The sequence below is a fragment of the Camponotus vicinus genome, unplaced genomic scaffold (assembly GCF_025532165.1).
Source record: "Camponotus vicinus isolate PSW18456_S1 unplaced genomic scaffold, iyCamVici1.0 SCAF_13, whole genome shotgun sequence".
NCBI classification, from domain to species: domain Eukaryota; kingdom Metazoa; phylum Arthropoda; class Insecta; order Hymenoptera; family Formicidae; genus Camponotus; species Camponotus vicinus.
The window spans coordinates 12,295,917-12,308,376 of NW_028141949.1; the positions used below are offsets into that span (position 1 = coordinate 12,295,917).

At 36.4% G+C, this 12,460-nt stretch overlaps 1 protein-coding gene across 2 annotated transcripts in view; it reads left to right on the plus strand.

The window, feature by feature from the left end:
* The window catches only part of Dora (zinc finger SWIM domain-containing dorado), a 54,474-nt gene that overhangs the window by 16,962 nt on the left and 25,052 nt on the right, over positions 1-12,460 (plus strand). The window contains exon 1 of one of the 2 annotated variants that reach the window (XM_083087698.1): positions 10,519-10,790. The exons of the other annotated variant lie outside the window; for it this stretch is intronic. The gene's annotated coding sequence lies outside the window, so the exon portion shown is untranslated. Of the gene's footprint in view, positions 1-10,518; positions 10,791-12,460 lie in introns of those variants that run through there. 2 annotated transcript variants of the gene reach the window in all.

Consider the following 12,460-nt stretch of genomic DNA (forward strand, 5'->3'; position numbering starts at 1 on the left):
GAGTTGATGGCGTTTACAAGAAAGCAAATTTAATCTACCTAGATAGTCCTGTTCAATCTAGTTTTTCACACACATACACACTATTATATCAATATAGACGAATTAATTAATCATTAACTTATTTTGTATGACGATGCATAATAACATATGACGATGTAATGTAATTATTATTAACTGGAATTTAATGATAGTTGATAATGATAATTACAAGATATCTCGTATCAATCATGTATATCTTTCGATCTGCGGATACTCGAGCCAATTTCTTCGACGATAATATCGATCATTAAATCTCGAGTTATAAGCAATTAAAAATGAAGGGTTTCCTTTCAAATTTTCAATAAGAAAAAATTGACTTGAAATTGGACGAGTAACAAAAAAATGCAAGATATTCTCTGCTCCGAAGCTTTTTATCAATTAACACGCACGAGTAACAAAGTTGAAAAGAATATCTAAAATGAAAGGGTAGGAATACAAAAGATACACGAGATGGATCTCGAACGAAACGCGTTTCTCGTTAAGAGCAGTCTTGCGTTCATCCTGTTCGTCTAGTTCGCTCCGACTCGATACACTAAAAATACTCGCGGTAACGTTTAACGCGACGACGCGTTAACTTGAACGGGCTATGGAATCAGTTGCGACTTGATCAACTCATGAGAATCACTCGCAGAGACAAGGATCGATAGTCTTCTTTAAACAATTGCCATCAGTCTCACGATATCATTTTTATCTTAATTTTTCTGAACGACATCAAATTCATCCAAGAATTTATCATCGAGAACATTTTTGAGCCAAGTCTGTTCGTTAGGTTTCCCATTAAATTCAATTTGAATCTCATAAGATTTGAATTTAAAGTTAATAATTAAAAGAAAAAAATTGTGAAATTACGACTTAAAATGATCGATCCGGAGATATTTTTCCAGGATTAAAATGGGAGATTCTCCTGCATAATGGATGTTGTATGCCGTGTAAACTACACGCGAGTATGCGTAGGGCGAAATCCATTCCGACCTACTACAATAACGGTGGCAACGACCGGGGGTTGAAGCGGATCAACGTCGTTCGATAAGATTATAGTGCGGCCGACGCCGGCAGGTGCAGCTCGAGAACGGCAACGCAGGCTCTGGCATAAATTTTAATCTCGCGACAACGAGGTCACTGGCCGTCCAGGTGTTTCGTCGACGCTGGAAAAAAATAATAAAATGCGTTTAACGAGCGGGGAAATGTCGCGTCGCCAGCGATCGATTCGATCACTCGTTCAATTCGAGAAGTCCTGAGACTCCATGAATCGCTCGTTCTATTTTTTAAATTAAAAATCAAGTTTCTCTAAATAAATATAAATAATTTTAATTTCTTAGGGAGAATTTATGTATAATATTTCTACAATGTAAGATTGATATATATATTTCATGGCAAATATTATATCAAATTTATAAATTGCTCTTAAGTATTTGGCTAATAGTAATGTTTAATAAAATACATGTTTTTAATATAAAAAAAAGTCCTTAAAAATAATTTACAGTAATTTTCCCTCACAAATCATTTTTCTAAAAATTAAAACTTCAACAAATAATTTTCCTAAAAAAATATTAAAAAATAAAATATCAAAACTAAATATGAAATCAATAATTAATTGATTTCATATTTAGTTTTGATATTTTATTTTTTAATATTTTTTTAGGAAAATTATTTGTCGGTTTTAATTTTTAGAAAAATGATTTGTGAGGGAAAATTACTGTAAATTATTTTGAAGGACTTTTTTTATTAAACATTTTGTTGCATACAAGGTAGAATATTTTTTTTGTATTTGGCGTATTTTTTTTTACCTTTGTAAGGTTTTTTTAGAGGGTTCTATTTTTCAAAATATTTCGAGCATTTTTGGCGAGATCTATCATTAATCTCTATAATTTACTCGATTTTAATTTTCATGAAAATTGCAACATCTTTCGATATTGTGAGACATACTCGATAAAACAGTTAGATTCAATTGGAAATCAATCTCTCATTTTTTTTTTATAACATGATGGGTATTATATCGCAATAATATCTGTCGCCATGACCGTGAACAAAAGTTGCTGCTGTGTTTTTATATTATATGAATATTTATATCACACCTATAAAATTGATACTCATTTTTTGATATAGAGCTCTGCGGGCTTTCCCAAAGAATTTCCAATTTCTGAATATTTTATATTTGACAGGAATCGTGATCGCGCCTTTTGTATTTTGTACAGCGAACGAATAAATATAATAGGTTCGACGGGGAAAAGAAAAGCGTGCCTGGCGCGAACATGCGGGTCGATCGAGGGTATATTTTCACGATGTGCTAGCGATGATGTGGATATAGGATTGTGCGAACGTTGCAACAAGAAAATTGGTATTGACACAGGTTGGTGGGATGTCGTAAGTTTGGTTGAGAGACGAGAATAGTCTTGATACTTGGATATTTTTTCGAAAAACCGTGCACATGATGCAAAGCCTGTGCGTGTCGTATTATTTTATTGCATTTTATTTTATCATTCAATTTATAAAAAACATGTCGATATTTGTCGGCAGAAAATGTATAAAGGAAAATACAAAAAAATCGATTATTCCAAAATATTCTATTTCCTTTCCTTCACGCATACATACAATGCACATTCTAAAATATTCTATTTTCTTTTTGTCACAATGCATATTCCATAAGTTATTACGGGGAAAAAAGATTCAAGACGTAATGTAATGCATTCGTACACACACGCTCCCTTTTTCTTCTCTTGTAAATTAACTACTTTGACCGAGGGTATATCTACTATGGTAACTGAACGAAGTCGGGGCCGTTATAACTAAAACTATGACGCTCGGAATTTCCATTTGTACGAGCTGCAACTACGTTGATTCATAAGTAATTCTTCGCCGGAGGATGGAATAGAATTCCAAGGAATTTTCTGAATCACCGTGTCTTCCTAAAAAAGTGCTTCGTGTAATCCTCTCACGCATGAGTCACGCAATGTATTCGGATCAGTGTGTTCTCGCTGTCAGCATTCGTCACATACGATTCGCTACATAATAGAGATAATTGAAGGCAATTAAAAGCGGCGCGTAATTATGAGAAATAAAACAAATTGATGAGAGCACACGAAAACCCATAAATTGCGTTTGAATTTTAATTTTCCAAATGTCAACGTGACAGATTATCGTGAAACGATGTCTGAGTAAAATACACTTTTCCTATTGTAATTTGATATTAGGACGTTTTAACTTATTATTTCACTCGACACCCGCTGTTTCTCTTTTAAGAGACGAGTCTTTTAATTTACGAATGTTTCCCTCCCACCGATTCGGATTTCTCGTGAGTCATTGCCTCCTACATTTTCGAGCAGCTGCGCCTCAACTTCCTACTCGCTGCATTTAAATTTTATGGTCCTAGTCGGGCCTGGTTGCGACGTAAAGACTGCGATGGGAGAGTTGAATTTGAAAGAATTAATTTACGGCTTAATAAAAGGACGGCGAGCATGTGGGCTATGACGGCGAGATAAATTATTAGAGAAAACGTTATGGTCGCAGGGACAACAAGGAATCGTACAATTATGGCGATGCCTTGCTCGCGTTATACGGCAAAAGCGGGAACAGTTTCTTAAATCTTTCCGGTGTACACGTGGGAAATTTACATTTTACTTCCGTCGTTTGCGCCCTTGGGGTCGTATTATACGTCATATTTTCTGTCGAAAGCAACGTAGCAAAAGTCGTCTACGTAATATGATATACATAATGGCACGATATACATTCTAATATGAAAACGTTACTATAAATAATGTCATAACTTCCTCGAGTTATGAAACTTTAACCGACTCTGTCGAGTTTATTTGGATCTAAATAAATTAACTCGCGATTTTTCTTTCTCAAAATTAAGAGCAAAATTTATGCATAGAATCTTTTATAAAAAGATTTGAAATTTTTAACTTTAAATTTATATATCGCAACAATATTGAATTTTATTAGAATCATGATAAACCGATTTCTCTAAAATTTTCGTACGTTTTTTTTATTTATCATTATTATATTTTTTTATTTATTTATTTACATTTTTTTATTTATTTATTCGAATTACATAGAACTCTAGCATTTGCAAGAATTATTGTAAGATCAAGAGAAAACGGCTCATTCGGTCGAGTTAAAAAGGAATTCGATCGTGTCCGAACAATACGTTCTACTACTTGCAACGATCATTATGAACGCGAATCCATTGTCTCGTCATTTTTCAGTTCGCGACATGCAGAATGCGATGCGTATTTTTTTTTACCTCATTATACTAACGAACAAAAAGATGTTCTTTGGCATTTGAATTAGCAGACTGAAGAAAGTCTCGCGGAAATTGACGGAAAAGAGAAGCACTCGCTCGAGAAAATTTAATCATTTAATTAATCATGTGTTCTGTTTTTTTTTTTTTAGATAAAACAAGAGCCTTTTTATAAAAGTTGAAGAGGGAGAGAAAGTTTTTTTGAACAGAATTGACAAAACATGTTTCTTCAATTTACTGATTTATTTATTTAATGCGATAAATTTAGTTTAGATTTTAATATTGTAGAGTATTTCATTGCGCATATTTATTTTTCACCACTCATTAATATTATTAATCTTCCTTAATGCATTCACGTATACTTGCTGAACTCTGGTGGAGAACTCTCATTATCATCGCCGGAATAAATTCGCGATAAATTGGCTAGATTTGACGGAAGGTGGAGGAAACGAACTGGATCTCATTTGGAGCAAAGCTCATTGAGCGATGCCTGGTCTCATCGTTCCCCGGTCCCCTGGATTTCCATCACTGTTCGATCGTTCGAGTACAAATAGCCGAGATGAGCTTTTCCTCGATTATTGGCACGCGATCAGATTTCGAATTTATAATACGGAAAATAACTCTCATAATGAGGAATAAGAATTTTATTTCTGCCTCATATTACACAATTATACTTCATGCAATTGACATCTATTACTCTGAAATATCGCGATACAATTAATAATTCTCGAATATAATTTCGCACAAAGTAGCTGGAACATCGGATAGACGCTTGTTAACGATCGAGCGTCGCGCGTGCTTCGGCAGCCCGTGAATTTAATTTAATAGGAAAACTGTTAATTAAGTCGGGACAATATGAAAGAGAGCGGGCAACCTCTCATATCTGAATACATTATGCGCGTGTACACGACGCACACATATCGCCTGCGGGTTTTATGGCTCGCGAACTTAATAAGATCGTGCAAGCATTATCGGTGGCAAGCTGGATAACGGCTTTGTGAAGATAACAAACATCCTCGTATATCCATCAATGCTTAGATTACATATTCCGAATCGATGCACCATTCTCGTTAGACTTTATCGGCTTGCACAAGAAAATCGATGCATGAGTAGCTTCCTTCGTTCAAGCCATTCCTAAGACTCATCATACCCTCCCTCCGTCTCTCTCTCCCTCTCTTGTAATCTCGACAATTACTATCAACGAGAAAAATAAAAAAAAACAGAATTGCGCAAATTGAGTTGGATAAGTTAGAGCGAGAAGAGAAGACAAAGATTCCAAGGCGAAAAGGGAGCAAAGTAGAAAAGTGGCGATTGCAGGGGTTCGGGAGAGAAAGAAAGAGAGTGTACATTCGTATTGAGATATATCCCTGTATCTGTATCCCTACTGAGGGAAAAAGAGAGACAGAGAAAGAGAGAGAGAGAGAGAGAGAGAGAGAGGAACCTCTGTCGTCATGGCGACCGTATCGATCCCCACGGACCGCGGAGATATGTACGAAACGATTCGCAGTTAGCGAATTCTATCCTGGCGCGTTAATACGAGTAGGCTCTCTGCCTCTGGAGTTGCGAGTTGTGTGCCACATTGAACCCCGCGCGTGCAGAGCACACGCGATAGTTGGCCGAGAGTTAGGCGAGCGAGTACCCGGTCCTGGCCGCAAATTAATTCTCGCGTTTCTCCCCCCGCTTCCTCTCCCCGCTTCCTCCCCCCTTCCCACGATTCCCCTCCTCCTCGATCCTCCCTCAGAAAAGTCGTCGCCCGCTCCTGCGGGGATTCATCCTCGGAATTCGATGCGATCCGAGTTCGGGCTTGCAGCAACATATCGCATCATATGGAAATTTGACGTGCATTGTTGCGTTTATATGGAAGGGGCGCTTTCTCATGAGATATTAGAAACAAAGTGGAGTTTACATGCGATACTACCTCTTTTCCAATACGTAATGTTTGCCTTTGAAAAGCGGCTGTCGAATTTTCATTTTATTCCTGACATGATTCCCGTGCCACGTAAATAAATCATATGTATTTGATGTATGCTTTCGCGGCTTGGTATTTTGCTGTCGTAGCGAAAACAATGGGATGGAACTGGAACGGTGAAATTAAATTACAAATTTTGACAGGTGCGACAGCTGATTCGGTTGATTCTTCACCTTCGCCGGCTGGCGAGCCAAGGTCGTCATTAATGCACCAGCTGCAAAATGCTCCGTTTTCAGACTAAACAATGCTCGCGTTTCTTTCTTTCCGGCTGTCATTGGATGAGGTCGTAAAAAAAATGCATTCGATGTTGAATGCGTCACAAACAAAATTCTTCTCGTAAAAATAAACTCTCTTATTCAAGATTCATTGTCAATAGTGTTCTTGAAGAAAAAAAAGAAAAGAAAAAGAACCATATAATGTTCATGATGCACGAAAGTGCGCTTTAAATTTATTTAACCAGGAGCAACGGGATCGTTAAGCTTTTATTAATGTCTTCATTAGTCGACTTTATCGCAAGCATTAATGCTTTGTTGAAGAATCGTTATCTCTGCTGCCGCGAAACTCGCAAAATTTTCTTTCGCGTATCTCAATTGCTGATAGAAGAGATGATATCCATGACTCGCAAAGAGACCTGCTAACGCAAAAGGGGTAAAATTCCCGATGAGATACGCGAGAGTCGCGCTTGGTTATCCTAAACCAAAGAACCGATAGAAAGCGAAGATACGTTTGCCAGTGAAAAGTCTAGCAGTCTCCCATTGACATCTCCTCCGGAAAAGGTTTCCAGCGTAGACCGTAATCAGATTTCTGCAAAACTATCGCTGCGCGTTGCCAGGCTTTTTTCCGATTCGGAAGTCCGACTTCGTAAAATAATAATAATGGGCGAGGATACCAGAATGCGAGAAAAGCAGACTGATCTACGCACGACGCGTAGCATCATTTAAATGCCGTCCACCCATCTTCCTCCGCTTTTTTCATTCATCATCGTCGGTTGTTCGCACAAGGTGCAATTATTATGCCCGAGGAACGTTGCTGGTCCGGTGAATGTCTTTTTTTCCAGTTTGACTAGTCATAGTCGTCACAACAAAGGAGTTCCAGCGACAGACGGTGGATGACCTGCTGGCGGGGACCTGCCCAGGTCGGTATTTCCACAAACGTCAGCACGCACAAACGGATCCTGCCCGACGGCCCTTTTAAAGGTTCTCGGTGGAGGGGAAAAGATGACAGCCGTGCACCTAACTGCGACTCTTTCTTGCAGCATACGGTGCATCGTGGGACTTATAAGAGAACGTTGTCGTTCCACGACGTTGATATTGCATCCGAGCAATCGGCCATTGTTTTCAGGGATATAATCAGCTTTACTTGACATTTGAGAAAAGAAAATCAAAGAAAAGAATTAATTCGATCTAAACAATTTGCTTCTCGCTTGGTATAATTTGCAGTTGCATTTACGTCGGCGGCAACGAAAACTTTAACAAGATTGCAAAGATGCTAGGTAGACTCGTCTTTTAGTCCGTCGCTTAATGCGAGTCGCATTAGAGTTCTTTGACCCCTCGGCTGGCTTTCGGACCTGTGAAAGCTTAAAAGAGCGTAAATGCGAGGCGTTTTCTCCGGTTTGACTACACCGGCTTCCAGTGAAAAAGCTCGGCTTTACGTAAAATGCATAGGCGTAGGAGGAGAGATCGTTATGCTGCGATGGATGTAAAAAATCAACGAGTTAATCCGTATTTTTTATTTTCTCCGAGTTTCCAACGAGACGACAGCTGCTCATTTAAAAGCAGTTTCCCAAAGCTTTTCACTAATGTTATATTTCCGCTCGTATTATACTTGTTTGAGAAGAATATTCCAATTACCCACTTTATTTGCAGTTATAATAACTTGTATACAAACATTGTGACAAACTTATGCAATTTGTTCGTGATCTGCTTCTTCCTTGAAAATTTTATATAGGACGTATGACTTAAAAAAGTTTCATTATTTACGTTCGCGCATTTTTTATCGTCATAAATTGAAGACAAAAATTTATTTCAATCTGAGAGATTTTAACTCAGACGGTTAATTGCGAATTAATTGAATTTTAAGTATTCTATTGTGCAGATTACGATTATACATGATAGATGTTTCCAAAGTCTCCATCAGATCGATAATAAATGTGATTCGACTCTTTCGTCGTTATTTTGTAATCCAATTTCAGTCAGTTTATCTCTTGATCTGCGACTTCTTCGGAGGCGATTCCTCGCGCACCCGATAGAATTCGCTTCATTTTCTTTCCAGATTATCCGGACAGGTAATCTCGTCCGGAAATGGTAGCCACTTTTCGCGCAAACGAGCCGTTATCCAGGCTGACTTGCGTGTAAGCGCTTCGATATTTTTATGCTCTCGTTTCCCTATTCAAAATGCCTCGGGATCGGTCCTGCTCGTCGCTTCTTCGTGCGAAGAAAAATATATACTGGAAAATTTTATTATTACGTTACTTTAGGCGCAAGGCAAAAAGAATACGCAAAAGAACTGCAATGTTAACGTTTCCTTTGTGAGCGAGATCAAAGTTTTTTATTTTACGTTCCGCGGAGCTCGACCTGCGTTCTCGATTCGGCTGACTTGCGGCAATAGCGGCGGTTCGTATGAAAGTTACCTCTTCCGGGTCTTCATTTCGCCGCGGCAGCGACGAGAAGTTTTGTTCTCGCTGCGGAAACACGGTCGAGTTTCTCGTGTGGCCGACTGTTTGTTGAGAGACGACACTTCCTGTTGACACACGACTGCATCGTATCTCCGGCAATACGATCGTCGAGCGGCGTATTGCGTCGGGTATCGAATAGGAAATATCGATTCGCGTCCATCAGACTCGGACTCGTGCCTTTTTATCCGAGAGAAGGGGACTTGTAAAAGGGAAACGATGGAGGACAATCTTCGCTCTTCCTTTTGGAATACGCGAATATTTTTACGCTTATATTTCGCGAAATAATCACGTACAGAGAGAGAGAGAGAGAGACACGCGAGTCAATGTGATGTCGTTTGCGGTCGCGGAGTTCGCAGCTTGCTGCCGGAAACTGCACGCGATGCGTAATTAAAGTCGGGAATTTCGCGCTTAAACTGCGTGTGCGTGCATCGCGTTCCGCTCAAACGAGTCTCTGCCTTCGCAAAACGCGACTGTGTCTCATTACATGCTTAACTGCTATAAGTTGTCGCGAATTACAACAAGGCTTGGATTAAAAGGCAATGTGGAGGCTTAAAATAACGCTAAAAATGATGTTTAATGTGCGTAGAGACGCATTGCGATAGGCGAAAATTTAATTTTAGTCATGAAAGAGGTGCCTTGGAATCCCAGGACTTAAGTAGTGTTTTTCAATGACGAAATCGTTCGATTCGTTATTCGATTCGAAAAAAGAACGAGCTTAAACTCTCGATCAAAGAGGTGAAGAAAGTGCAGATGCGGAAAAAAAAGAACCGTCAGCATTTCATCTCCTTTTTTCCTTCCTTCTCCGTCACGCAAACGGAAATGAAGCATTCAGTATTTCCGATATCCAGCAATTTTGCATTTAGCTCTTTTAAATCGTACACCAGGAAAATACGCTCAGAAAAAAATACAAACTTGATATTCAAATTACGAAAGAATTTCGAAGTGATCGAGTTAGAGAGGCAATACTTATCATATTTATTATAAAATGTATTCGTTCACATTTCGTGCGTAATAATGTTAAAGTAATAATATACTTCAATTTTTTATAACTAGCAATAATTAACGTTATTATATTTTAATGATTAATGCTTTTTCGAATTTTTCATGAAATTTCCAAGGAATATTCTGCGGATTTCTCGATTTTCGAGAGAATTTCCGGTCCATTCAAGTGCGCGGTGAAAATGCACTTCCTGATATTATTGTTATTTTCACAAACTCCTTTTGACACGATTTGATGACACAGAATTCAACAGAAAAATTTTATAAAATCTCACAATTTCGCCTATATAAATTTTCCACACTAGGTGTTCTTTAATTTTAAAAATTAGTTTGCAATAAAAATTGCAAAAGTTAATATGCAATAAAATCATGTATTTAAATTCAAATATATATATAGAAATTATTTTTTATCTTTGTTTGAGAATATATTTGTCAAAATATATTTATTTATATTTTCTGAAGAAATACCAGAAAATATATCTCCACCTGAAAGCTATAGTTTAATATAGTATCTGCATAATGCAAGCTGTACATCGAGATTCAAGAATCTTTCCCTGTTTTCCGATATCCTCCTGCTTCTTCGAGCCGCCAACCACGCGTAACTACTTACGTATTATCGGCTCCCAAAGTCGATCGAAAGCACCCTTAAGCTTCTTCCAGGAAGAGTCGGATGGATGCGTTCGATCGTGTGCTATCCTTGTCCTTCGAGGAGCATCCCCGCGGTACAATATAATAGGACGTGCTCGCTGGGATTAATGGCCTGTGAACACATACACTAACCCCATGATGTCTCGGAATCAACCCTCGAATCGATCTGTCAGTTCTTGGCAAAAGGCATAACGTCTCCGAAACGAAAAGTCGCAAAAAAGGTATCCGTACCGAATAATTTCGCAGTCATCATTTAAAATGAAAATGTAGTTTTAGTATATATTTGTAGAATTTGTGTTTATGTACAGCCTCTCTTTTGCGAAATTGAAACAAATTATATTTCGAAAACGATAAAAGAAATAGTGAATAAAAAAGTAAAGGCAAAATAAAATAGTGTAAGCTTCATCATTCCATATTATTGCACATTTATGCATGCAATTACAAAGTGCAATTATACTGTTTTTCCATGATAATAAGTTTCTTTATTTTTTAATGCGTTTGTTTTTCCCATCATTGTATAAATGTATTTCTTGAAAGAGAAATGCTTCTAAAAATAATCATTTTATTTTTCATTTTTTAAATTTGCAAATGCAAAAGAATTTTTTTTAACATTACCATATTATCATATTAAAATAATTTTTATTATATATATTTTTTTATTTAAAAAATATCTAATTTTCCTAAAAATTATTCAAGATATTTAAACATCATATTCGCGCAATCTTAATTGAAACGCTTCTGAAAATAATTATTTTATTTTTCACTTTTTAAATTGGTAAATGCAAAAGAATTTTTTTTAAACACTATCATATTATTACATTAAAATAATTTTCATTATATATATTTTCTTATTTAAAAAAAGATCTAATTTTCCTAAGAATTATTCAAGATATTTAAACATCATATTCGCGCAATCTTAATTGAAACGCTTCTAAAAATAATCATTTTATTTTTCACTTTTTAAATTTGTAAATACAAAAGAATTTTTTTTAAACACTATTATATAATTATATTAAAATAATTTTCATTATATACATTTTCTTATTTAAAAAAATATCTAATTTTTCTAAAAATTATTCGAGATATTTAAACATCATATTCGCGCAATCTTAATTGAAACGCTTCTAAAAATAATCATTTTATTTTTCACTTTTTAAATTTGTAAATACAAAAGAATTTTTTTTAAACACTATTATATAATTATATTAAAATAATTTTCATTATATACATTTTCTTATTTAAAAAAATATCTAATTTTTCTAAAAATTATTCGAGATATTTAAACATCATATTCGCGCAATCTTAATTGAAACGCTTCTAAAAATAATCATTTTATTTTTCACTTTTTAAATTTGTAAATACAAAAGAATTTTTTTTAGACACTATTATATAATTATATTAAAATAATTTTCATTATATGTATACATTTTCTTATTTAAAAAAATATCTAATTTTTCTAAAAATTATTCGAGGTATTTAAACATCATGTTCGCTCAATCTTAATTGTTCCTTTAATACGGTAATTAGACGGTGAGGCGGAGAATAACGTTCTCGCAATTAAATGAGAAAAACCTTCGAATTGCATCTGTGCGAGAAGCTCGTTTCATTCGTTGCTAGTAATAGCGAAACTGAAAAACCGTCCTGACGAAGACAAATGTCAAGCAATGGTAATAATGCATCGTGTGCTTCGTCTACTCCGAGTATCTCTGGTACGCGTATCTCGGACGTATATATTACTACGAACCATATTTCATATCCATGGCTCCAGCGCCAGAGAATCGTTCATTCCGTCGCAGAGTGTGGACGTGGGTGCTTGTGCACGTGAATTTCACTTCCGATGTTCTTGGGTCTTAACGTATTTATTGATCGACAAAGATCGCCCGACGTCGAT